The sequence below is a fragment of the Ranitomeya imitator genome, chromosome 1 (genome assembly GCF_032444005.1).
Source record: "Ranitomeya imitator isolate aRanImi1 chromosome 1, aRanImi1.pri, whole genome shotgun sequence".
In the NCBI taxonomy this organism is placed as follows: Eukaryota; Metazoa; Chordata; class Amphibia; order Anura; family Dendrobatidae; genus Ranitomeya; species Ranitomeya imitator.
This window is the reverse complement of record NC_091282.1, coordinates 1,236,267,000-1,236,294,347: the sequence shown is the minus strand read 5'-3', so window position 1 is coordinate 1,236,294,347 and position 27,348 is coordinate 1,236,267,000. Positions and strand designations below refer to the sequence as shown.

The window sequence follows — 27,348 nt, the reverse complement described above, 5'->3', positions numbered from 1 at the left end:
AATATTCCTGGGAAAAAACCTGTCATGAATGCGGACGTTCATAGGAACAGAAGGGGATGGAGGCCGAGGCGCTGGCAGCTTCCTGTCAGCTAAAAATATAGGATTCAACTGGAGGAAACTGCACCGAGATCGGGGAGATGGAGGGTGTGTGTGTGTGTAGCTGGAGTGTGTGTGTGTGTCTGTGTGTGTGTGTGTGTGTGTGTGTAGCTGGAGGGTGTGTGTGTAGCCGGAGTGTGTGTGTGTGTGTAGCCAGTGTGTGTGTCTGTGTGTGTGTCTGTGTGTGTGTGGCCAGTGTCTGTGTGTGTGTGGCCAGAGTGTGTGTGTGTGGCCAGAGTGTGTGTGTGTGGCCAGTGTGTGTGTGTAGCCAGTGTGTGTGTGTAGCCAGAGTGTGTGTGTGTAGCCAGAGTGTGTGTGTGTGTGTGTGTGTGTAGCCGGAGAGTGTGTGTGTGTGTAGCCGGAGAGTGTGTGTGTGTGTGTGTAGCCGGAGAGTGTGTGTGTGTGTAGCCGGAGAGTGTGTGTGTGTGTAGCTGGAGAGTGTGTGTGTGTGTAGCTGGAGAGTGTGTGTAGCCTGAGGGTGTGTGTGTGGCCAAATAACGAGAGATTAATAATTCAGTCTGCGTGTAATATACCACAGGTAAAGATGGAGAACAAGGTTTTCTCAGAAGTATGAAATAATGGTGTGAGAAGCGTGACACGTGAGGCTTTATCATCCGTGTAAAAACGTTCAAATGCAAAGTCATTACCATCGTTTTTTTAGAAAAGCAGAAAACAGGAAAAACATAGCGATGGTGTAAGGAAGTTGAGGGGTCAATATTAATCTTTATGCACCAGGGTCAAATACAGATGTGTTAGTTGCAAATACATTATGTATACTCGTGTGTGTGTGTGTGTGTGTGTGTGTGTGTGTGTGTGTTTATATGTACAAACTCACACATTTGCACTTTTTGTGTGCGCAAATTGAAATTTGATTTGCCTTGAATCATGATACGTGTGTGTGTGTAAAAAAATAAAAAAATAAATAAAAAAAAATATATATATATATTAGTCTGTCGCTGGGCAATATACTACATGGACATGCATATTCTAGAATACCTGATGCGTTAGAATCGGGCCACAATCTAGTGTGTATGTGTTTGTATATATATGTGTATGTGTTTGTATATATGTATGTGTTTGTATATGTGTGTGTGTGTGTGTGTATATATATATATATATATATATATATATATATATATATATATATATATATATATATATATATATATATATATATATATATATATATATATATATATATATATATATATATATATAGCAGCACATGTACATGAATCTAGGCCATGTGAAAACACAGACAAATATTCGATATGAATCATACTACTCAAAAATATTTTGTCATAAAAAACTTTTCAAAAATTTTTTTTTCATAAAACTTAGTTATAGATAAAATGAAGATTCTTAGCGCATAAATTGGCCAATTTATGCGCTAAGAATCTTCATTTTATCTATAACTAAGTTTTATGAAAAATTATTTTGAGAAAATTTTTATGAAAAAATATTTTTGAGTAGTATGATTCATATCGAATATTTGTCTGTTTTCACATGGCCTAGATTCATATACATGTGCTGCTGTGTTTCTTTATATCTATATGATACAGCTTGCAGCTTGCATGTGTTCACATTGGAAGTGCTGGTTGTTTTTTTTTTTTTTTTCCTTTGTTTTTTTTTCTTAGATAGATAGATATAGATATACCGTATTTTTCGGACTATGAGGCGCACCCAGGTTTTAGAGGTGGAAAATAGGGGAAAAAAATATTTGAAGCTAAAAAATGTGGTAAAATATTTAATAACATAAATGACATACTATTATATGTGGTATTATATATAATAGTATGTTATGTTGGAAGCTGCGGGACCAGTGTGGTGTCTGTAAAGCACTATATGATGATGCTGGAGGGTGAGTATAAGAATGGGGGCACAGGGCTTATATTTAAAGCACCACTCCAGCACTGCAAAATAACACTGGAGTGCTGCTTTAAAATCCCATGGGAGAACTATAACTCCCAGCATGTCCTGCAGATCCTATGACATGCTGGGAGTTATAGTTCACCAAAGGAGTGGCAGAGTGCTTTAGGCCATGTTCACACAGTGCGTTTTTTACTGCGGAACCGCAGCGGTTTTGCCGCTGCGGTTCCGCAGCTGTTTTCCATGCAGGGTACATAACAATGTAACCCTATGGAAAACAGTCACTGCTGTGCACATGATCCGGAATTTCGTTTAAAAAGCCGTGCAGAATAGCTGCGGCAAAAAAGAAGGAGCATGTCACTTCTTTTTCCTGAACCGCAGCGGTTCTGCACCCATAGACCTCCATTGTGAGGTCAAAACCGCAGTAAAACCCGCAGATCAAAAATATATCTGCGGGTTTTACTGCGATTTGATGTGCAGAACCGCTGCAGCAGGAAGTGCGGGGGAGCGGGCGGAAGTGCGTGGGCGGAGTGTGGCTGCCCCCCCGTGCTCCGATCCCGCCCCCCGTGCTCCGATGCCCCCCCCCGTGCTCCGATGCCCCCCCCAGTGCTCCGGTGCCCCCCCGTGCCCTAATCTCCCCCCCTTATACTTACCCGGCGTCCCGGTGTCCGTCCGGCCGTCTTCTCCCTGGGCGCCGCCATCTTGCAAAATGGCGGGCGCATGCGCAGTGCGCCCGCCGAACCTGCCGGTCGGCAGATTCGCTCCAAAGTGCATTTTGATCACTGAGAGAGGTTATATCTCAGTGATCAAAATAAAAAAATAGTAAATGACACCCCCCCCCACTTTGTCACCCCCATTGGTAGGGACAATAAAAAAATTAAGAATTTTTTTTTTTTTTTCACTAAGGTTAGAATAGGGGTAGGGTTAGGGTTAGGGGTAGGGTTAGGGTTAGAAAACTGCATAAAAAAAGGATCAAAAAACGCACCAAAAAAGGACAAAAAAGGACCTGCGTTTTCTGCCAAGAGCTGCAGTTTTTAAAAAAAACAGTCCTGAAAAAAAAAGGATGGAAATCCTGAACGTGTGAACATACCCTTATTGTGTTTTGTAAAGACTAACCTCTTAAATGTGGCAGCCAGCCACACTGTGGTGAGGTTAAAGCTGGAGCGTCCCATGACTGCACACAGAGCAGTCCCTTTTTCCTTTCCACAGCACAGGTTATGAGGAAGCTGCAGATTCTAGTGGAGACTGGAGAGCCTGAAGGACCTGTGATGATGTCAAGAAGAGGGAGGGCTCTGAGCTGCCATGTGATGCTCCAGCCCGCCCACTCCTGACATCATCACAGGTCCTCCTGCACAGAACTCAGCGTCCAGCCCAGGCATGGCAGGCAGGTATGCAGCCATCTCCTCTCTCCCTTGGCCCCTGCTGCTGCCTCCTCTCCCCCAGACACAGACCTGCCCAGCTGCTGCAGGAATCAGCGCTGGAGAAGCCATGTGTGTCCCTGCTTAAGCATTTGCTGCTCCCGGCTCACCACTCAGCTGATAGGTGGGCGGGGAGCCGCTAATGAATATTCACTGTACTTAATCATCGGGAGCACATGGTTTCTCCAGGCTGATTCTATATATAATTGTCTAAGGGTTTTTCTGTCTGTCCTGGAAATCCCGCATCTCTGATTGGTCGAGGCCGCCAGGCCATCTCAATCAGCGACGGGCACAGCATGGCGACGATGTCATAAAGGTTGCCTCGACCAATCAGCAAAGGGCACATTATCGACATAGATGTCATAATGGTTGCCATGGCGACGATGTCATAAAGGTTGCCTCGACCAATCAGCGACGGGCACAGTCTGCCGCGAATTCTGGAGTCATCATTGTCCATATACTACGGGGACATGCATATTCTAGAATACCCGATGCGTTAGAATCGGGCCACAATCTAGTGTGTGTGTATGTATATATATATATATATATATATATATATATATATATATATATATATATATATATATATATATATATATATATATATATATATATATATATATATATATATATATATTTATATTAATTATTTATTTGGTCATGGTCAAAAGTGTTGGAACCCTTGAAATAGTTCCAAAAAATGAAGTATTTCTCCCCGAAAATTATTGCAATTGCACATGATTTGTTATGCACATGTTTATTACCTTTTATGTATTGAAAAAAGGGCAAATTGAACATAATTTCAAACTAAACCCTCAAAATGGGCCTGACAAAATTGTTGGCACCTTCAATTTAATATTTTGTTGCTCACCCTTTGAAATAACGGCAATCAGTCGCTTCCTATAACCATGAAGCTTCTTACACCTCTCATCCGGCATTTTGGACGAAGCTTCTATTGTAAACTGTTCCAGGTCTTGTCTAAAGATGTGCTTTACCAAAAAGCTCTATCTAGCTCTCATCTGTCCACAACACATAACATTTCCAGAAGGGTTTTTGGTCACTCATGTACAATTTGACAAACTGCAGTCTGGCTTTTTTATGTTTGTGTGTCAGCAGTGGGGGTCCTCCCGGGGTCTCCTGCCATAGTGTTTAATTTCACTTACGTGTGGAGGGATAGCTCGCGCTGACACTGATGCACCCTGAGCCTGCAGGACAGCTTGAATTTCTTTTCACCTTGATTAGGACTGCTCATTTTCCAACCGGGACATCCTGCGTTCCAGCCTTTCTTCAGTTATTCCTTGCCGTCCACGTCCAGTGAGATTAGCTACAGTGCCGTGGGTACAAAACTTCTTGATCATGTTGTGCTCCATGGACAAAGGAACTTCAGGATCTCTGGAGATGGACTTGTAACCCTGAGAGTGTTGATATTACTCCACAATTTTGGTCCTCAGTTTTCTTCTCCTCTTCCTGGTCTCCATGCTTAGTGTGGCACACACAGACACAATGCAAAGATTGAGTCAACGTCTCCCCTTTTTATCTGGTTTCAGGTATGATTCTCATATTGTCCACACCTGTTACTTGCCACAGGTCGGTGTGAATGAGCATCACATGCTTGAAACAAAGTTGTTTAACCACAATTTTGAAAAGGTGCCAACAACATTGACCAGGTCATATTTTGGGTTTTGTGTGAATTATATCCAATTTGTCTTTTTTTTTTTTTTTTTTCTCTAGTAGTTTTTGTGTTTTTTCAATACACAGAAAGTAAATAAATGTGTGTATAGCCAAACATGCAATGGCAATAATTGAGAGAAATACCGTACTTCATTTTGTGGAACAATTTCAAGCTCTTTCTTGCCTGTCCTGGTGCCACAGCTCTTTCTTGCCTGTCCTGGTGCCACAGCTCTTTCTTGCCTGTCCTGGTGCCGCAGCTCTTTCCTGCCTGTCTTGGTGCTGCAGCTCTTTCCTGCCTGTCTTGGTGCTGCAGCTCTTTCCTGCCTGTCTTGGTGCCGCAGCTCTTTCTTGCCTGTCTTGGTGCCGCAGCTCTTTCCTGCCTGTCTTGGTGCCGCAGCTCTTTCTTGCCTGTCTTGGTGCCGCAGCTCTTTCTTGCCTGTCTTGGTGCTGCAGCTCTTTCCTGCCTGTCTTGGTGCCGCAGCTCTTTCTTGCCTGTCTTGGTGCCGCAGCTCTTTCCTGCCTATCTTGGTGCCGCAGCTCTTTCTTGCCTGTCTTGGTGCTGCACCTCTTTCTTGCCTGTCTTGGTGCCGCAGCTCTTTCTTGCTTGTCCTGGTGCCGCAGCTCTTTCTTGCCTGTCTTGTTGCCGCAGCTCTTTCTTGCCTGTCCTGGTGCCGCAGCTCTTTCTTGCCTGTCTTGGTGCCGCAGCTCTTTCCTGCCTGTCTTGGTGCCGCAGCTCATTCCTGCCTGTCTTGGTGCCGCAGCTCTTTCTTGCCTGTCTTGGTGCCGCAGCTCTTTCTTGCCTGTCTTGGTGCCGCAGCTCTTTCCTGCCTGTCTTGGTGCCGTAGCTCTTTTTTGCCTGTCTTGGTGCCGCAGCTCTTTCTTGCCTGTCCTGGTGCCGCAGCTCTTTCTTGCCTGTCCTGGTGCCGCAGCTCTTTCTTGCCTGTCCTGGTGCCGCAGCTCTTTCTTGCCTGTCCTGGTGCCGCAGCTCTTTCCTGCCTGTCTTGGTGCCGCAGCTCATTCCTGCCTGTCTTGGTGCCGCAGCTCATTCCTGCCTGTCTTGGTGCCGCAGCTCTTTCTTGCCTGTCTTGGTGCTGCAACTTTTTCTTGCTTGTCCTGGTGCCGCAACTTTTTCTTGCCTGTCCTGGTGCCGCAGCTCTTTCTTGCCTGTCTTGGTGCCGCAGCTCTTTCTTGCCTGTCTTGGTGCCGCAGCTCTTTCTTGCCTGTCTTGGTGCCGCAGCTCTTTCCTCTGGTGGTGAATGAGCCTCAGGTGACATCGCAGCACCGCGAGTGGCCTAGTGAGCACCAGAGGCGCTGTAGATCGCAGAAGATTTTGGTGAATTGGATTTTGCACTGAAAGTAAATCCACAACAAAAGAACTCTTGAAATTTGCCAGAAGCCGGTATAATTTTTTTTTTTTGTCATTAATTTATGGAATCCCTTTTTAGCCAGTTTATTTATTTTTTTCTGTCCCCGACTCCCATAGTTTCGCCTTATTCCTCCCACCGTGCCCAGCTGGTATTGTGCCCGCGTGGGATTAGTCACCGCGGCTGTGCTCACAGTGAGACGCGGGCCGCCTCGTTCTGTCCATGACCTTTTTTTTTTTTTTCCCTTTTCTCTCGTTATACATGTATTCTGGAGGAAGCTGGAGCATAGTCCACATTTTAAAGGGATCATGTCACAGATAATAACCCTTTTATTACGTGCACTACATCGATTAGAAAATACCGTGCGCCATTTTTCACTGTTTAGCTGATTGTCTAGACTCGATGCGATTTGTAGCAAACTCTCTGCTGTGAAAAATATTTGGATTAAATAACAAAAAAAATAAATAAATAATAATAATAAAAATTCCACTCCCACGCAGCATGCGTAGACTTTGAAGATCGAGGCAACCCACTACAAAATTTATCTAAAAACTTTTCAAAAAGTTGCAAAACTTTTTTTAAATTCTCTGAATAGTAAATCTCAGGACATCTGTGCCTCCTCCAAGTTGTTTTTATATATTCACCCCCCTCCCCACCCCAGATCCTGTGCTGGTGGTCTTATCACATACAGGTGGTCTGTAGGAGTGCAGCAGCTGGGAGATATGATGCTTCCACTGCAGCGGCTGCCAATATTCCTGGAACATGTAGCGTTCTGTTCCTCGCTGCTTTCATCCACTTCCTGTTAACGCTTTGGTAGCAGCTTCAAGTTCATGGTTATATCATGTGAGAGATTCGCTGTGAAAATATTACCGCCACGCGGTGCACATGGATATCCCTTTAAATAATTTACCTTTAATCCAGCATCCTGTACTCCACTAATATTTATATATATATTTTTTTTACTTTGGGATATAGTAAGATCCGGATTGCGACGGCTCGCTGACTAATATGTGAATACATTTTATACCCGCGGGATTAGAGGGAGTTTCTTGTACAATCACAGATCTGTTTTCTGAGAGATTTCAAAAATCCTTGCTTTCTTCTTGTTTTCTTTAAAAATGTTACACTTCTGCCCAATTTTTATTGCAATCGGGGGTTGTACGGTGTTAATTATATTTTGTATTTTAGGTTACTTTATTCTATGCTGCAGTAGTAGCTAGGCAGGTTTCTGCAGCAGGAGCCTCTCCCCTTCTGTCAGAATTCCAACCCTTTTAGCTAAGCTTGTTCTCAAACTTCAGTTCTTTTGTGATCTTACTGTGACACTAATTTTATGTGCATTCCTTTTTTTTCTTTTCTCTTGCGTGAGTTTTATATATATTTCATCTATTTGTCTATTAATTATTCAGGCTGGATTTTGGGTTTCCAATTTTTATTTTTTGACTATGTTTAAAGAAAAAAAAGTTGAAAAAAAAATGGTAGTATCCCTTTAAATGTCTTGCTGTTACCTGTCATTTTTCCGAATCTCGGGGCTGCGCATAGTTTTGTATGGACTCGCTCAAAAATTGTATTCTTCGCCATTGCCGATCCGTCCCCTTCAGATTCTTTGTTTAGTCTGTGCGCAAATCCCAGAAAAGGAAGAGAAGCTTCAAAGAATAATCTGTATCTCCAGATGGATCAGGAGGTGGTCGCACTGGTAATGGGCCGAGCGCTCAGCCCTCCTCGCTTCCTGCTGGTTCAGTACAGAGTAAATCTGTTTCTAAGGCCGTCGTATTAGACGGTTGGAGATTTCTATGGGTATTTCGAGTTTTCACCGGCAGCCATACTGCAAGTCTCATCTGTCCTCGAAGTAACGGAAAGATAGAACATTTCCTCACATCCTAAATATGATCGTATCATTGCTCCAATACTGTTAGTAATAATCTTCAAGTATTATAAGAATATAACTACTATAATACTGCCCCTATGTACAAGAATACAACTACTAGAATACTGCTCCTATGTACAAGAATATAACTACTATAGTACTGCTCCATGTACAAGAATATAACTACTATAATACTGCCCCTATATACAAGAATATAACTAGTATAATACTGCTCCTATGTACAAGAATATAACTACTATAATACTGCCCCTATGTACAAGAATACAACTACTAGAATACTGCTCCTATGTACAAGAATATAACTACTATAATACTGCTCCATGTACAAGAATATAACTACTATAATACTGCCCCTATATACAAGAATATAACTAGTATAATACTGCTCCTATGTACAAGAATATAACTACTATAATACTGCTCCTATGTACAAGAATATAACTACTATAATGCTGCTCCTGTGTACAAGAATATAACTACTATAATACTGCCCCTATGTACAAGAATATAACTACTATAATACTGCCCCTATGTACAAGAATATAACTACTATAATACTGCTCCTATGTACAAGAATATAACTACTATAATACTGCCCCTATGTACAAGAATATAACTACTATAATACTGCTCCTATGTACAAGAATATAACTACTAAAATACTGCCCCTATGTACAAGAATATAACTGCTATAATACTGCTCCTATGTACAAGAATATAACTACTATAATACTGCCCCTATGTACAAGAATATAACTACTATAATACTGCCCCATGTACAAGAATATAACTACTATAATACTGCCCCTATGTACAATAATATAACTAGTATAATACTGCTCCTATGTACAAGAATATAACTACTATAATACTGCCCCTATGTACAATAATATAACTAGTATAATACTGCTCCTATGTACAAGAATATAACTACTATAATACTGCCCCATGTACAAGAATATAACTAGTATAATACTGCCTCCTATGTACAAGAATATAACTACTTTAATACTGCTCCTATGTGCTAGAATATAACTACTATAATACAGCCCCTATAATACAGCCCCTATATACAAGAATATAACTACTATAATACTGCCCCTATGTACAAGAATATAACTGCTATAATACTGCCCCTATGTACAAGAATATAACTACTATAATACTGCTCCTATGTACAAGAATATAACTACTATAATACTGCCCCCTATGTACAAGAATATAACTACTATAATACTGCTCCTATGTTCAAGAATATAACTACTATAATACTGCTCCTATGTTCAAGAATATAACTACTATAATACTGCTCCTATGTTCAAGAATATAACTACTATAATACTGCCCCTATGTACAAGAATATAACTACTATAATACTGCCCATATGTACAAGAATATAACTACTATAATACTGCTCCTGCACGCTTGTAGCATACGGTCGGATGTGATTGGAGTCAGTGCCTGTGTACAGTAAATGTAGGTGTTTTTTGGTAGTATGGAGTTAACCCCGCGCTCGTCCTTGTTTTTCTCGTCTCTTGATACTGTTATGGTTTCCACACCCACGCTCCTCTCCTTCCTCTGTGTAAGTCCTTGGATCTCTGCATAGACAATAAGTAGATTGTTAGGAGGACTGGCATAATCTCCTCCAGTGCTGGGAGAGTGTAATATGGTTGACTCTTTGGGAACGTCTCTCCAGTTTTACACTTTTAACTCTGCCATTAATTTCCCGTGGGATTTTTTGTATTAAAAACATTTTTGTCCTAATTTCGAATAGCAATATAGGTGTCCAGTCAAACATTTAGAATTTTTTTAATACTAGAAGCTGAGCTTGGGACAGTCATGGAGGGGGCACCGCACGGCCGTTGTCCACCCCACTAATCACTGGACACACACTTGTCCCTGGATGATCCCTATGATTAAATTCATCGTTCATCGCTCTGACCCATCCTAATAACATTTTAACACGTTATTTTTTTCCCCGTTTTCTTGCAGCACCAACATTTCGGATATATATATTTCGGATATATTTAGATGTATCATACAGCACTCATTGTCCCAAATATGGCTGACTGTCTAATTTCCCCCTGACTATCTTTTAGAGAGCAGGAAGAAGAACCATGTAAACACCAGGAGAATGTATTGACTCCGTGTGGATGTTGTCCTTGGTTGGATTTGATCTAGGGACCACAATGCTGCGAGGCTGTTATGACCAGTACCCCTACAATGGTGACCCCTGTACCAAACCCCCTACAGGGAATTCTTCTCTCTGGACCAAACCCCCTACAGTGAATTCTTCTCTCTGGACCAACCCCCTACAATGAACTGAGACCCTGGACACCCCCCCCCCCCCCCCCCTACAATGAATTCAGACCCCTGAACGAAACCCCCTACAATAAATTGAGATCCCTGGACCAAACCCTCTATAATGAATTGAGACCTCTGGACCAAACCCCCTACAGTAAATTGAGACCCCTGGACCAAACCCCCTTCAAAGAATTGAGACCTCTGGACCAAACCCCCTACAAAGAATTGAGACCTTGGACAAAACCCCCTACAAAGAATTGAGACCTTGGACAAAACCCCCTACAAAGAATTGAGACCCCTCGACCAAACCCTCTACAATGAATTGAGACTTTGGACCAAACCCCCTACAATAAATGGAGACCCCGCCAGACCAAGCCCCTTCAATGAATGGAGACCCCGCAAGACCATACTCCCTACAATGAATGGAGACCCCACCAGACATCTCCTCACTACAAATTGAGAGCACCCAAGAATAAATTCCCATTCAGTGAAGTGATTACTCCCCCAGACTAAATTCACCTGCAATGAATTGACAACCTGGACTAAAGGTACCTTCACACATAACGATTTCGTTAACGATATCGTTGCTTTTTGTGACATAGCAACGATATCGTTAACGATCTAGTTATGTGTGACAGCGACCAACGATCAGGCCCCTGCTGGGAGATCGTTGGTTGCTGGGAATGATCAGGACCTTTTTTTGGTCTCTGATCACCCGCTGTCATCGCTGGATCGGCGTGTGTGACGCCGATCCAGCGATGTGTTCACTTGTAACCAGGGTAAATATCGGGTTACTAAGCGCAGGGCCGTGCTTAGTAACCCGATATTTACCCTGGTTACCATTGTAAAAGTAAAAAAAAAACACTACATACTCACATTCCGATGTCTGTCACGTCCCCCACCGTCAGCTTCCCGCACTGACTGTGTCAGCGCCGGCCGTAAAGCAGAGCACAGCGGTGACGTCACTGCTGTGCTCTGCTTTACGGCCGGCGCTTACACAGTGCGGGAAGCTAACGGCCGGGGGGACGTGACAGACATCGGAATGTGAGTATGTAGTGTTTTTTTTTTACTTTTACAATGGTAACCAGGGTAAATATCGGGTTACTAAGCGCGGCCCTGCACTTAGTAACCCGATGTTTACCCTGGTTACCCGGGGACTAAGGCATCATTGAAGACAGTTTCAACGTTGCCGAAGTTGTTCCCCTGAACGTTGGTCGCTGGAGAGAGTGGTCTGTGTGACAGCTCCCCAGCGACCACACAACGACTTACCAACGATCACGGCCAGGTCGTATCGCTGGTCGTGATCGTTGGTAAATCGTTTAGTGTAATGGTACCTTAACCCCTTTCTGACATCGGACGTACTATCCCGTCGAGGTGGGGTGGGCCCCTATGACCACGGACGGGATAGTACGTCCAGCGCGATCGGCGGCGCTCACGGGGGGAGCGCGGCCGGGTGTCAGCTGCCTATCGCAGCTGACATCCGGCACTATGTGCCAGGAGCGGTCACGGACCGCTCCCGGCACATTAACCCCCGGCACACCGTGATCAAACATGATCGCAATGTGCCGGCGGTGCAGGGAAGCATCGTGCAGGGAGGGGGCTCCCTGCGGGCTTCCCTGAGCCCCCCGCAGCAACGCGATGTGATCGCGTTGCTGCGAGGGTCTTACCTCCCTCCCTGCTTGTTCCAGGCCCAGATCCAAGATGGCCGCGGATCCGGGTCCTGCAGGGAGGGAGGTGGCTTCAGAGTGCTGTGCAAACTGTCAGATCACCGATCTGTGATGTCCCCCCCCGGGGCAAAGTAAAAAAGTAAAAAAAAAAATTTCCAAATGTGTAAAAAAAAAATAATTCCAAAATAATGAAAAAAAAAAAAATATATTATTCCCCTAAATACATTTCTTTATCTAAAAAAAACCAAAACAATAAAAGTACACATATTTAGTATTGCCGCGTCCGTAACGGCCCGACCTATAAAACTGGCCCACTAGTTAACCCCTTCAGTAAACACCGTAAGAAAAAAAAAAAAAAATTTGAGGCAAAAAACAACGCTTTATTATCATACCGCCGAACAAAAAGTGGAATAACACGTGATCAAAAAGACAGATATAAATAACCATGATACTGCTGAAAGCGTCATCTTGTCCCGCAAAAAACGAGCCGCCATACAGCATCATCAGCAAAAAAAAAAAAAAGTTATAGTCCTGAGAATAAAGCGATGCAAAAATAATTATTTTTTCTATAAAATAGTTTTTATCGTATAAAAGCGCCAAAACATAAAAAAATGATATAAATGAGGTGTCGCTGTAATCGTACTGACCCGAAGAATAAAACTGCTTTATGAATTTTACCAAACGCGGAACGGTATAAACGCCTCCCCAAAAAGAAATTCATGAATAGCTGGTTTTTGGTCATTCTGCCTCACAAAAATCGGAATAAAAAGCGATCAAAAAATGTCATGTGCCCGAAAATGTTACCAATAAAAACGTCAACTCGTCCCGCAAAAAACAAGACCTCACATGACTCTGTGAACCAAAATATGGAAAAATTATAGCTCTCAAAATGTGGTAACGCAAAAAATATTTTTTGCAATAAAAAGCGTCTTTCAGTGTGTGACGGCTGCCAATCATAAAAATCCGCTATAAAAGTAAATCAAACCTCCCTTCATCACCCCCTTAGTTAGGGAAAAATTAAAAAAATGTATTTATTTCCATTTTTCCGTTAGGGCTAGGGTTAGGGTTAGGGCTAGGGTTAGGGCTAGGGTTAGGGCTAGGGTTAGGGTTAGGGCTAGGGTTAGGGTTAAGGCTACAGTTAGGGTTGGGGCTAAAGTTACGGTTAGGGTTTAGATTACATTTACAGTTGGGAATAGGGTTGGGATTAGGGTTAGGGGTGTGTCAGGGTTAGAGGTGTGGTTAGGGTTACTGTTGGGATTAGGGTTTCAGTTATAATTGGGGGGTTTCCACTGTTTAGGCACATCAGGGGTTCTCCAAACGCGACATGGCGTCCGATCTCAATTCCAGCCAATTCTGCCTTGAAAAAGTAAAACAGTGCTTCTTCCCTTCCGAGCTCTCCCGTGTGCCCAAACAGGGGTTTACCCCAACATATGGGGTATCAGTGTACTCAGGACAAATAGGACAACAACTTTTGTGGTCCAATTTCTCCTGTTACCCTTGGGAAAATACAAAACTGGGGGCTAAAAATTAATTTTTGTGGGAAAAAAAAAGATTTTTTATTTTCACGGCTCTGCGTTATAAACTGTAGTGAAACACTTGGGGGTTCAAAGTTCTCACAACACATCTAGATAAGTTCCATGGGGGGTCTAGTTTCCAATATGGGGTCACTTGGGGATTTCTACTGTTTAGGTACATTAGGGGTTCTGCAAATGCAATGTGACGCCTGCAGACCATTCCATCTAAGTCTGCATTCCAAATGGCGCTCCTTCCCTTCCGAGCCCTCCCATGCGCCCAAACGGTGGTTCCCCCTAACATATGGGGTATCAGCGTACTCAGGACAAATTGGACAACAACTTTTGGGGTAAAATTTCTCCTCTTACCCTCGGGAAAATACAAAACTGGGGGCTAAAAAAATAATTTTTGTGGGAAAAAATTTTTGTTTTATTTTTACGCCTCTGCATTATAAACTTCTGTGAAGCACTTGGAGGGTCAAAGTGCTCACCACACCTCTAGATAAGTTCCTTAGGGGGTCTACTTTCCAAAATGGTGTCACTTGTGGGGAGTTTCAATGTTTATGCACATCAGTGGCTCTCCAAACGCAACATGGCGTCCCATCTCAATTCCTGTCAATTTTGCATTGAAAAGTCAAACGGCGCTCCTTCCCTTCCGAGCTCTGCCATGCACCCAAACAGTCGTTTACCCCCCCATGTGGGGTATTGGCGTACTCAGGACAAATTGTATAACAATGTTTGAGGTCCATTTTCTCCTGTTACCCTTGGTAAAATAAAACAAATTGGAGCTGAATTAAATTTTTTGTGAAAAAAAGTTAAATGTTCATTTTTATTTAAACATACAAAAAATTCCTGTGAAGCACCAGAAGGGTTAATAAACTTCTTGAATATGGTTTTGAGCACCTTGAGGGGTGTAGTTTTTAGAATGGTGTCACACCTGGGTATTTTCTATCATATAGACCCCTCAAAATGACGTAAAATGAGATGTGGTCCCTAAAAAAAAAAAATTGGTGTTGTAGAAATGAGAAATTGCTGGTCAACTTTTAACCCTTATAACTCCCTAACAAAAAAAATTTTGGTTCCAAAATTGTGCTGATGTAAAGTAGACATGTGGGAAATGTTACTTATTAAGTATTTTGTGTGACATATCTCTGTGATTTAGTTGCATAAAAATTCAAAGTTGGAAAATTGCGAAATTTTCATAATTTTCGCCAAATTTCCGTTTTTTTCCACAAATAAACGCAGGTACTATCAAATAATTTTTACCATTGTCATGAAGTACAATATGTCACGAGAAAACAATGTCAGAATCACTGGGATCCGTTGAAGCGTTCCAGAGTTATAACCTCATAAAGGGACAGTGGTCAGAATTGTAAAAATTGGCCCGGTCATTAATGTGCAAACCACCCTTGGGGGTAAAGGGGTTAAACCTTCCCACCCCCCACCCCCTATAATGGATTGAGATGCACTCCCAGACCAAACCCTCCTAAAGTGAATCGAGACCCCAGACTAACCAGGCCCTTTAATAAATTAAGGCCCCGCCAGTCAAAATCCTGTACAGTGAATTGAGACCACATCAGACCAGCCCTCCCACACTGAATTGAGACCCCCCGACCAAACCTTCCCTACAATGAATTGAGACCCCTGGGCCAAACCCCCTACACTAGGATGGGGGGGAGGCCACATGAGGCGGGGGGCCGCCCATTGTAGTTGTTCTCTTCCGGATTTCTTCTGTTCAGATCAGTTTTTTTTTAAACCTGTTTTTGCCTTTCTGAGAACACCGCGATTAGGTGAAACATTTCCATTTTTTTTATTCCAAAATGTTCAGCTTTTAGGACCATTTTACTACGTGGCACGTCGCGGGGTGCAGAAGGCTCCCAGGGGTGTATCCTATGCTGGAAAGACCACTCGACTAAGCCTGCGATCACAAAAATGCAGATTTTATTCCTGCAAAAACGAGGCATCTTTGTGCTTTCTCTTGATTTAGTTAACGCCTACCGTTCTGTGTACGCAGCTTCTGTGCATAGCTATGTGTTTTCGTGGATACAGATTACAAGAAGGTTCTGCCATCTGTCCCTTTCTGGTTACCCTACTTGACATATTTTGGAAGGTCAGGGGTTAACAGTCTTGTTCGTTTTTTAGGGGGGTGTAAAGTGCAATAGACAGCATTATGTTGCTTCCTGCTCTTTAACGGCCACCAGCCCCATGCTTCCTGGCAGTTAGCGAGTGTATGGCACCGCTGGTTCTCATGTAGTGGGTAACCTCCATTATATACAGTATATTTAGCCCTTATCTCACTTCTCTTGGCCTGGAGTGTAAGTGACACCAAGAGTTATTATGTATAATATCACAGTCCAAAGACCAGAGGATCAAGTCTCACACAAATATTCCTAAAATACTTACTCCATTTTCACTTTCAACTTGACCCCGTGAGGAAGTTTTATCTGTTCACATTGTCACTCCTCTCTGAGTAATGCACTTTGTATGAGCTGCAGTAGAAGTGTGAGGGAAAGAGACCACTGCTAACAAAAGCCCCCTCTAGTCAGGAGCATAACTATTATAATATTGTCCCCTGTATGCAGAAACTTAAGTTATAATACTGCCCCTATGTACAAGAATATAACTACTATAATACTGCCCCTATGTACAAGAATATAACTACTATAATACTGCCCCTATGTACAAGAATATAACTACTATAATACTGCCCCTATGTACAAGAATATAACTACTATAATACTGCCCCTATGTACAAGAGTATAACTACTATAATACTGTCCCTATGTACAAGAATATAACTACTATAATACTGCCCCTATGTACAAGAATATAACTACTATAATACTGCCCCTATGTACAAGAATATAACTACTATAATGCTGCCCCTATGTGCAAGAATATAACTACTATAATACTGCCCCTATGTGCAAGAATATAACTACTATAATACTGCCCCTATGTACAAGAATATAACTACTATAATACTGACCCTGTGTACAAGAATATAACTACTATAATGCTGCCGCTATGTGCAAAAATATAACTACTATAATACTGCCCCTATGTACAAGAATATAACTACTATAATACTGACCCTGTGTACAAGAATATAGCTACTATAATGCTGCCCCTATGTGCAAAAATATAACTACTATAATACTGCTCCTATGTACAAGAATATAACTACTATAATACTGACCCAGTGTACAAGAATATAACTACTGTAATCCTGCTCCTATGTACAAGAATATAACTACTATAATACTTCCCTATGTACAAGAATATAACTACTATAATACTGCTCCTATGTACAAGAATATAACTACTATAATACTGCCCCTATGTACAAGAATATAACTACTATAATACTGCCTCCTATGTACAAGAATATAACTACTATAATACTGCCCCTATGTGCAAGAATATAACTACTATAATACTGCCCCTATGTACAAGAATATAACTACTATAATACTGCTCCTATGTACAAGAATATAACTACTATAATACTGCTCCTATGTACAAGAATATAACTACTATAATACTGCCCCTATGTACAAGAATATAACTACTATAATACTGCCTCCTATGTACAAGAATATAACTACTATAATACTGCCTCCTATGTACAAGAATATAACTACTATAATACTGCCTCCTATGTACAAGAATATAACTACTATAATACTGCCCCTATGTACAAGAATATAACTACTATAATACTGCTCCTATGTACAAGAATATAACTACTATAATACTGCTCCTATGTACAAGAATATAACTACTATAATACTTCCCTATGTACAAGAATATAACTATTATAATACTGACCCCTATGTACAAGAATATAACTACTATAATACTTCCCTATGTACAAGAATATAACTACTAGAATACTGACCCTGTGTACAAGAATTTAACTACTATAATACTGCCCCCTATGTACAAGAATATAACTACTATAATACTGCCCCTATGTACAAGAACATACAGTGGGTACGGAGAGCATTCAGACCCCTTTAAATTTTTCACTCTTTGTTTCATTGCAGCCATTTGGTAAATTCAAAAAAAAGTTCATTTTTTCTCATTAATGTTCACTCTGCATCCGATTCTTGACTGAAAAAAAACAAATGTAGAAATTTTTGCAAATTTATTAAAACAGAAAAACTGAACTATCCCATGGTCATAAGTATTCATTCAGACCCTTTGCTCAGTATTGAGGTGAAGAACCTTTTGAGCTAGTACAGTCATGAGTCTTCTTGGGAATGATGCAACATGTTTTTCACCCCTGGATTTAGGGATCCTGTTATTCTTCCTGGCAGATCCTCTCCAGTTCTGTCAGGTTGGATGGTGAACGTTGGTCGACGCCATATTCAGGTCTCTCCAGAGATGCTCAATTGGGTTTAGGTCAGGGCTCTGGCTGGGCTGGTCAAGAATGGTCACAGTTGTTCTGAAGCCGTTCCTTTGTTATTTTAGCTGTGTGCTTAGGGTCTTTGTCTTGTTGGAAGGTGAACCTTCGGCCAAGTCTGAGGTCCAGAGCACTCTGGAAGAGGTCTTCATCCAGGATATCTCTGTACTTGGCCACATTCATGTTTCCTTCAATGACAACCAGTCGTCCTGTCCCTGCAGCTGAAAAACACTCCATAGCATGATGCTGCCACCACCATGTTTCACTGTTGGGATTGTATTGGGCAGGTGATGAGCAGTGCCTGGTTTTCTCCACACATACCGCTTAGACTTTTGTAGTGATCATTCTATCTTCTCATCAGACCAGAGAATCTTATTTCTCATAGTCTGGGAGACCTTCATGTGTTTTTAGCAAACTCTATGTGGCTTTCATATGTCTTGCACTGAGGAGAGGCTTCCGTCGGGCCACTCTGCCATAAAGACTCGACAGGTGGAGGGCTGCAGCGATAGTTGACTTTGTGGAACATTCTCCCATCTCCCTACTGCATCTCTGGAGCTCAGCCACAGTGATCTTGGGGTTCTTCTTTATCTCTCTCACCAAGACTCTTCTCCTACAATTGCTCAGTTTGGCTGGATGGCCAGGTCTAGGAAGACTTCTGGTGGTCCCAAACTTCTTCCATTTAAGGATTATGGAGGCCACTGTGCTCTTAGGAACCTTGAGTACTGCAGAAAATCTATTGTAACCTTGGCCAGATCTGTGCCTTGCCTCAATTCTGTCTCTGAGCTCCTCGGCCGGTTCCTTTGGCCTCATGATTCTCATTTGGTCTGACATACACTGTGAGCTGTGAGGTCTTATATAGACAGGTGTGTGCCTTTCCAAATCAAGTCCTATCAGTTTAATTACACACAGCTGGACTCCAATGAAGGAGTAGAACCATCTCAAGGAGGATCACAAGGAAATGGACAGCATGGGACTGAAATGAGTGTCTGAGCAAAGGGTCTGAAGACTTATGACCATGTGAGATTTCAGTTTTTTCCTTTTTTAGAAAATTTGCAAATATTTCTACATTTTTGTTATCTTTTTCAGTCAAGATGGGGAGCAGTGTACATGAATGAGAAAAATTTTTTTTTTGAATTTACCAAATGGCTGCAATAAAAGAGTGAAAAATGTAAAGGGGTCTGAATACTTTCTGTACCCACTGTAACTGCTGTAATTCCAATACTGCCCGTTAATAAACCTTTAGTCTTGAGCACATGTGTGTGATTGTAGCTGCACGTATGATGGTTTCTGGTTATTTTCTCTTATGTATCCGCGCCTTCTTGACGTTGCTGTGAACCTTCCGGCGTTCTTCTACCGTATTCCCCGGCGGAGCAGTCTTTGAAGTGAGCGGATTCCGTGGTGCTGCAGCAGCCGTGAGCTCGGGGGTCTCGCGGCTCTGTGACCTCTTTACATGAATTAGTAACACCCCACCCATGTGTCTAATTGATTTCTCGATCTGCTGACCCCGCTCATTTCTCCGCTTCGCTTCCGTTACATCAATGACTGCTGCATAAAAGGGATATGAATAAATGGAGAGTATCGGATGCCTTTAGAGCCGGTGCTTGGTTAAATGGTGCTTTCTTTTTTTTTTTTTATAGCACTTTGTATGTTTTTTTTTAAAATTAGAGTATTTTATCCGCATATACACCAATTGGACCCCCATTAATCAGTGCGGTGGGCTTTCTCTCCCTCCCTTGCCGTATAATTCGGTTAGTACACGGATGCTCCGATGGCCGATGAGCGGTTTTATCTTTTATTATATCTTGCTCCCAGAATAGCAGCAGCCGGATGTGGAGCTCGTCCAGCTGTGGCCAGATCTTGGTTCACTTTTCAATGGCGACATTATTGCATTATGAATCGCTGCTTCCTGCTGAGGACCTCATTGTGTTTGATGCTGTCCAGCTCTTGTGTCTCCTCCACCCCCCGAGAAGCTGCAGCCCACCCATGTGTCCTCTGCAGTGTATGCATGCCTACGGTTCCCCGGACACATCGCCAACTGGGCTGTCCGCAGATCGCGGGGTGGCACTTTTTAGGCTGGCGTAAATAAGTTGTGCGTAGACGCAGAGGGGTCTCCTGACCTCATCAGATGTAGGGCCTAAGAAGTGGATGGTGGGTTGAGGGGGGCAACAATGACATCATCAACACTCTACAGCCAATTAATAAGCAGGCATCGCTGGGCACGACTCCACTGCCCATATATTAACAAGAAGTAGATGATGTCGCAGGATATGATGACATCACTAACCGTGCAACCTGCTCCTAGGGGTATGATGACCTCACTAACCGTGCTACCTGCTCCTAGGAGCATGATGACATCACTAACCGTGCAACCTGCTCCTTGGGGCATGATGACATCACTAACCGTGCAACCTGCTCCTAGGGGCATGATGACCTCACTAACCGTGCAACCTGCTCCTAGGGGTATGATGACATCACTAACCGTGCAACCTGCTCCTAGGGGCATGATGGCCTCACTAACCGTGCAACCTGCTCCTAGGGGTATGATGACCTCACTAACCGTGCTACCTGCTCCTAGGAGCATGATGACCTCACTAACCGTGCAACCTGCTGCTAGGGGCATGATGACCTCACTAACCGTGCAACCTGCTCCTAGGGGCATGATGACATCACTAACCGTGCAACCTGCTCCTAGGGACATGACATCACTAACCGTGCAACCTGCTGCTAGGGTCATGATGACCTCACTAACCGTGCAACCTGCTCCTAGGAGCATGATGACATCACTAACCGTGCAACCTGCTCCTAGGGGCATGATGACATCACTAACCGTGCAACCTGCTCCTAGGGACATGATGACATCACTAACCGTGCAACCTGCTCCTAGGGGGATGATGACATCACTAACCATGCAACCTGCTCCTAGGGGCATGATGACATCACTAACCATGCAACCTGCTCCTAGGGGTATGATGACCTCAGTAACCGTGCAACCTGCTTCTTGGGGCATGATGACATCACTAACCGTGCAACCTGCTCCTAGGGGCATTGTGACCTCACTAACCGTGCAACCTGCTTCTTGGGGCATGATTACATCACTTAATGTTTCTTATGAGTTGACAATAGGTGATGACATCACTGTCTGTGCAGAATATGAATTAACAATGGGGCGATGGCATCATGGAGTTCTGAGGTTTGTGCAAACAAGTGGGCTTTTTATATGACCAGGTCCATAATGTCATCACTGACACATTATCTTATCAGTTAACAAAAGGAGGATGACATCACTGTTTGCGTACTACATATTAACAAGTCACCTATGACATCACTACCAATGTCAACCACCGTATCTACAATGGTAATACTGACCTCATTAATGGTGGAGTTAGTATTCACAAGAGGTTAATGGCATCTCGGATCCCCTCCCCGCTGCACAGCCAACCCGAACTCCTATGGGTACAGTAATGGGGGCCGCACACGGTCACATTTTAGGGTAAAAGCTCTGTAGTTCTTCCAGTGATTACCCTATCGGAGCGTTCTGCTGAAATCGTTAATTAAGTAATCTCTCTGGATCCTGAATGAGAAGAGATTTAAAAAAAAAAAATAAAAAAATTTCCAGCCTTTGTCTTAAATTGAATCATACGAACGAGATGATTAATTAACGGGACGTAAAATCTATACCTCCCCTTGTCAGGCTGCGTGGACCGGTTCCAGCAGTGTTGTCCCTGCCAGGGATCTGGACCCGCTCTATACAAAAGGTGCTTTATTGGGAAATTAAGCAATAATGTGGATGCTAAAGTTGCGGTGGCTAATCCTCTAATTAACCAATTCATTACCCAGGGTGCCAGCCAACACACAGGCATTGTACTCTGTGCTGGTCGGTGCTCCGATAAGGCGACTGACAGAGGAGAAGTCATGAGCCGGAATGGCACCCGATAAATGTACAAGGCAGGGGCTCGGCAGCTTTACGACTTTTATAGTGTTGTGAGATTTCTGCTTTTCTGGCTGTAATGGAATATTGGTTCTTCAGACTGGAAAGCGAATATTTCTCACTTCTGAAGGATTGTCGCAGCGAAACGGGTGAGGTTGTGTATCAGGCTTTACATGAGGCGGTGTATATGAATATACATACCGGTATATAATTTTCCTGAACAAATACATTGTAACGAACTGTCGGCACAAGCTCTACTGTGAAGCCAGTATAATGTGTTATGAACAGGTGATTCAGAACCACAATGGACCTAGTGGTTAAGAGCACACAAGTGACCTGTTTAGTTACTAAATAGGACGAGCTCTGAGACGTAGGAACTCTGCTGACCGCAATCCCTAATCCTATCATACCACACTAGAGGTAGCCGTGGAGCGCTCCTGACCAGAACCTAGGCGCCTCGTCACAGCCTGAGAAACTAGCTAGCCCTGAAGATAGAAAAATAAGCCTACCTAGCCTCAGAGAAATTCCCCAAAGGAAAAGGCAGCCCCCCACATATAATGACTGTGAGTAAGATGAAAATACAAACACAGAGATGAAATAGATTTTAGCAAAGTGAGGCCCGACTTACTGAATAGACCGAGGATAGGAAAGATAGCTTTGCGGTCAGCACAAAAACCTACAAACGACCACGCAGAGGGGACAAAAAGACCCTCCGCACCGACTAACGGTACGGAGGTGCTCCCTCTGTGTCTCAGAGCTTCCAGCAAGCAAGAAAAACCAATATAGCAAGCTGGACAGAAAATATAGGAAACAAAAGTAACATAAGCAAAACTTAGCTCATGCAAGGCAGACAGGCCACAGGAACGATCCAGGAGATAGCAAGACCAATACTAGAACATTGACTGGAGGCCAGGATCAAAGAACTAGGTGGAGTTAAATAGAGCAGCACCTAACGACTTAACCTCGTCACCTGAGGAAGGAAACTCAGAAGCCGCAGCCCCACTCACATCCACCAGAGGAAGCTCATAGACAGAACCAGCCGAAGTACCACTCATGACCACAGGAGGGAGCTTGACCACAGAATTCACAACAATAATGGTCGTGATGACGTGGGCACTGGATCAGGATGGGGTTTGTATGAATGTGATCTAGCACACGGCTTTCATTTGCTGACAGCAAACAGATATTTTGAAAATGGTGAGGAATTGTAATTCAGTTTATTAAAAAGTTGCTTACGTATTTGTTGTGCGGTGATTGTGTGACTGCGGTGATTGTGTGTGACTGCGGTGATTGTGTGTGACTGCGGTGATTGTGTGTGACTGCGGTGATTGTGTGTGACTGCGGTGATTGTGTGTGACTGCGGTGATTGTGTGTGACTGCGGTGATTGTGTGTGACTGCGGTGATTGTGTGTGACTGCGGTGATTGTGTGTGACTGCGGTGATTGTGTGTGATTGTGTACGGTGATTGTGTGTGACTGCGGTGATTGTGTGTGACTGCGGTGATTGTGTGTGACTGCGGTGATTGTGTGTGACTGCGGTGATTGTGTGTGACTGCGGTGATTGTGTGTGACTGCGGTGATTGTGTGTGACTGCGGTGATTGTGTGTGACTGCGGTGATTGTGTGTGACTGCGGTGATTGTGTGTGACTGCGGTGATTGTGTGCTGTGATTTTGTGTGACTGCGGTGATGTGTGTGATTGTGTACGGTGATTGTGTGTGACTGGTGATTGTGTGCGGTGGATCTGTGTGATGTTTCTGTGATTGTGCAGTGATTCTGTGATAATTCGGTTTGTACGGTGATTCTGGCAATTGTAATTGTGCATTGATTGTGTGCTGTGATTGTGCGGCATTTCTCGATGATTGTGTGCTGTGATTCTGTAATTGTGATTAAGCTAATTGTGCAGTGATTGTGTTCGGGGTTTGTGTGTGGTGTTTCCGTGATTGTGCTTTGTTTCTTTGATTATACAGTGATTTCCTACAGTGTTTTTGTGATTGTGTGAGTGGATGGTGTGTGGTGTTTGTGATTGTCCGATGATTTTTTGATTCTGTGATTATGCAGTGATTGTGTTTCAACTTCAGGGTTCTGAGCGATGGCCCTACAGCTGGAGTCCATTGTATAACACAGAGCCCTTAGATATTGTCTTTGTGGGGTTATATCGGCTAGCGGGGGTGCAGGGGCGACACGGCGGCATGCAGGGCGACACGGCGGGGGTGCAGGGGCGACACGGCGGCATGCAGGGCGACACGGCGGGGGTGCAGGGGCGACACGGCGGCATGCAGGGTAGGCCTGACATACCCGTTTTCCAGGGATGACTGGAGCGCAGACAGGCCGGCCAGGATGTGAGAGCGGGTTATATATAGAGCGCAGTGGAATTCCTGTTCGGAAATCCCGGATTTGCCTCTGACACGGCACATGCCCCCGGCTCTCACTTCTTCTATTGGGTTATGACCCCCCGCTCATGGACTCTGACTTCACTACATGCACTGAGCACTCTAGTGCTCACAGTGTGTTCTGTTACTCCATCTGATGATGTCATGGCTGCTGCCTTCACAGGCATTTCAGCTTATAATGGTCCTGCAGTGTCATATGGGGTGCGGCTGACAGAACACACAGAGGAAAAGAAATGTTCCATAAAGTGATAGTGGCGGGAAGTTATATACTTCCTGACTGTCCTGTATAGACGGCCTCTCCACATCCAGAAACAGCTGATGAATGACCCGACGAGTGTCCCTTTAAGTTCATGCTATACTGTAAGATTTACGGTGTTATTTGCCTTTAAATTAACAATGCACAGTGACATCACTGCCAGTGATGTCATCATCCGTTTGTTAATTCATTGGCTGCACTGTCTGTGAGGTCATCTTCCTGTTAGTACATTGATTGCATGAACAGTGATGTCATAAATCCGTGTTTTGTTTTTTTTTTAAATTGGGGTCGATGTCAGTTACCGTAACCGGGGGTAGATGACATCAGTGACTTTAACCAGGGGTAGATGTCGTCAGTGATGGTAACCGGAGGGAGAAGTCGTCAGTGATGGTAACCGGGGGTAGATGTCGTCAGTGATGGCAACCGCGGATAGATGACGTTAGTGACTGTAACCAGAGGTAGATGATGTCAGTAACGGTAACCAGGGGTAGATGACTTCAGTGATGGTCACCGGGGGTAGATGTCATCACTTACCGCACAGCCTCTAACAAGGAGCTGATGACATCACTTGAGTTAATCTGTGACATCATCAGGGAGGATGAGGAATGTTGTATGAATTAAAGAGCACAGACTGTGCACAGGGGCATAAATGGCAAAAACTCTTGAAGGTTTCCTCATGTGACTGAAGTGGTGGTGAAGTCTCCATCTAGCCCTCATTCTTGGGAAGTTTCCCTGGAAGCCGGGATTCCAAGATGAGTCATGTGACCTTTGTCTTCTCTTTGAGCCGGAGACAATGAGTGAGCTTTTGATTTCTACTTTAAAGAATGTGGACCTGTCCCAAAAGCCCACGCATTGTACCCCCCCCCCCCCCCCAATGTAAGGCACGGCTGCAAATCGGTAGTTAACCCTTGATTTTCTAATTGTTGTTAAAGTGAATAATTTCGCATTATATGCAACAATTGTGGGGTCACATTGAGTTCCAAAAAACGTGTGATCTTCTACTCTGGCTCCATTAGACAATGTCCTACAGGTACATAAAGAATATTTACCATGGGTGTCTTCAAATTAGGAGGGATGGCTTCCTACACCCAACACAGGGCAATCGGACCTGCACAGTATCTATCCCCCAAAAAAGAGGGGTAAATGGAGCCAGTAGCCCACCTGGTTGTCTCAAGTACAGAGGAAGAGGGTACTGGAAGTAGAAGCTCACATTTTCTAGATTTATAGAGTTTGCGTGAATGGAGGATCCTTATTTTATTTTATTTTTTTAGATAGGAGGCTAGGGTGCGACACTCAGGACTCAACCTCTTAATCATTCCAGGTGAGAAGAACGTGGTTCCTACAGATGGTTCTTTATGGAAGCCTGGACTGACGGCTGATCCTATTCTTCCCTTAAGGTAAGGCCATGGTTACATTGCTCCTCCGACTATTGTATGATTTCTATCTACTGTTGAGTTTCTGAATGTTTTTGAAAATTTTTGTTACGATGCTTGGAGAGGAGGAGGATAGGTTTTTGGATAAGCTATATTTTTAGGATCTGAGGGTCACCACTAACTAACAAGGATCTGGCTATTAAGTCTCCATGGCAGCGAGGAAGAGCTGGGACTCTTAAACCACTGTGATCAAACATTTATCACCCATCTTGTGATCGATGTAACAAGAATGTGTCGCAAGCCTTTATATACTTTGTAGGTTTTTATAACGGCCTTATCACACTTTCATAATGCATTAATGGTAGGGTTAAAGTAAAAGATTTGCAGGATCCCTGGTCTATTGACTACCCCAGTAACCCATAGCCACTGGACCAAAATCCTGTGAACGTCTTGCCTGCCAGGATCCCCAGTATTCCTTAGCAGGATCCTGGTCTGGTGCTCCCCCTCTAGCCACAGCCTGGTGAACCTTGTCCTGCCTACCAGGACCCCGGGTGTTAATTCACAGAATCCTGGTCCGATGGCCACAGACTACCAGCAAAGCTTCTGAAGCCGTCGTGTAAATCCCTTGTCTAAACTTTTAACGGATATTGGAGACTACTGAGAAGGTTCATTTTTGGTATTCTGTTGGGGTCTATTGAATTGGGGTGGGGTCATTTGTGGAATTGTCTATTAAGAATAGTAATTGCTGATGTCATGGATTAAGTCAGTATGTATTGCACCATTCTATGATTTTCCATTTTGCTAATTATTGTTCTGCACCCATATTTTTCTGATATGTAATAAGATAATATATAACGAGCCTGTTCTGTTCGCACTACTGTACATATGCATGTAATGTTAACCCCAGTTTGCTATAATGGCCAGTGTAAAGGCTATATATAAGGTGTGTGGATTATTGTGTAATGTGTGTTCAGCTTTCACATACATCACTTGATAGGAATGTGTGTTCTTGGGTGTATGTTGACCCCATGGCGGTTCCCTCAGAGGCTCTAAAATAAATCATAAAACGCTATTGACAATCTTAGTAGATTTAAAGTTCCCTATCTATATGTACTTTAACAATTTTCCAGGATTAGAAAAACATGGCAGCTTTCTTTACAGGAGAAAAAGAGGCTATCAATGTCAAAGACAGCAACACAACTCTTACT

At 43.3% G+C, this 27,348-nt stretch overlaps 1 protein-coding gene across 2 annotated transcripts in view; it reads left to right on the top strand.

Moving 5' to 3' along the window:
* The window catches only part of PTPRA (protein tyrosine phosphatase receptor type A), a 126,488-nt gene that overhangs the window by 22,215 nt on the left and 76,925 nt on the right, over window positions 1-27,348 (top strand). Inside the window, exon 2 of one of the 2 annotated variants that reach the window (XM_069745146.1) lies at window positions 26,089-26,164. The exons of the other annotated variant lie outside the window; for it this stretch is intronic. The gene's annotated coding sequence lies outside the window, so the exon portion shown is untranslated. The remainder of the gene's footprint in view (window positions 1-26,088; window positions 26,165-27,348) is intronic. 2 annotated transcript variants of the gene reach the window in all.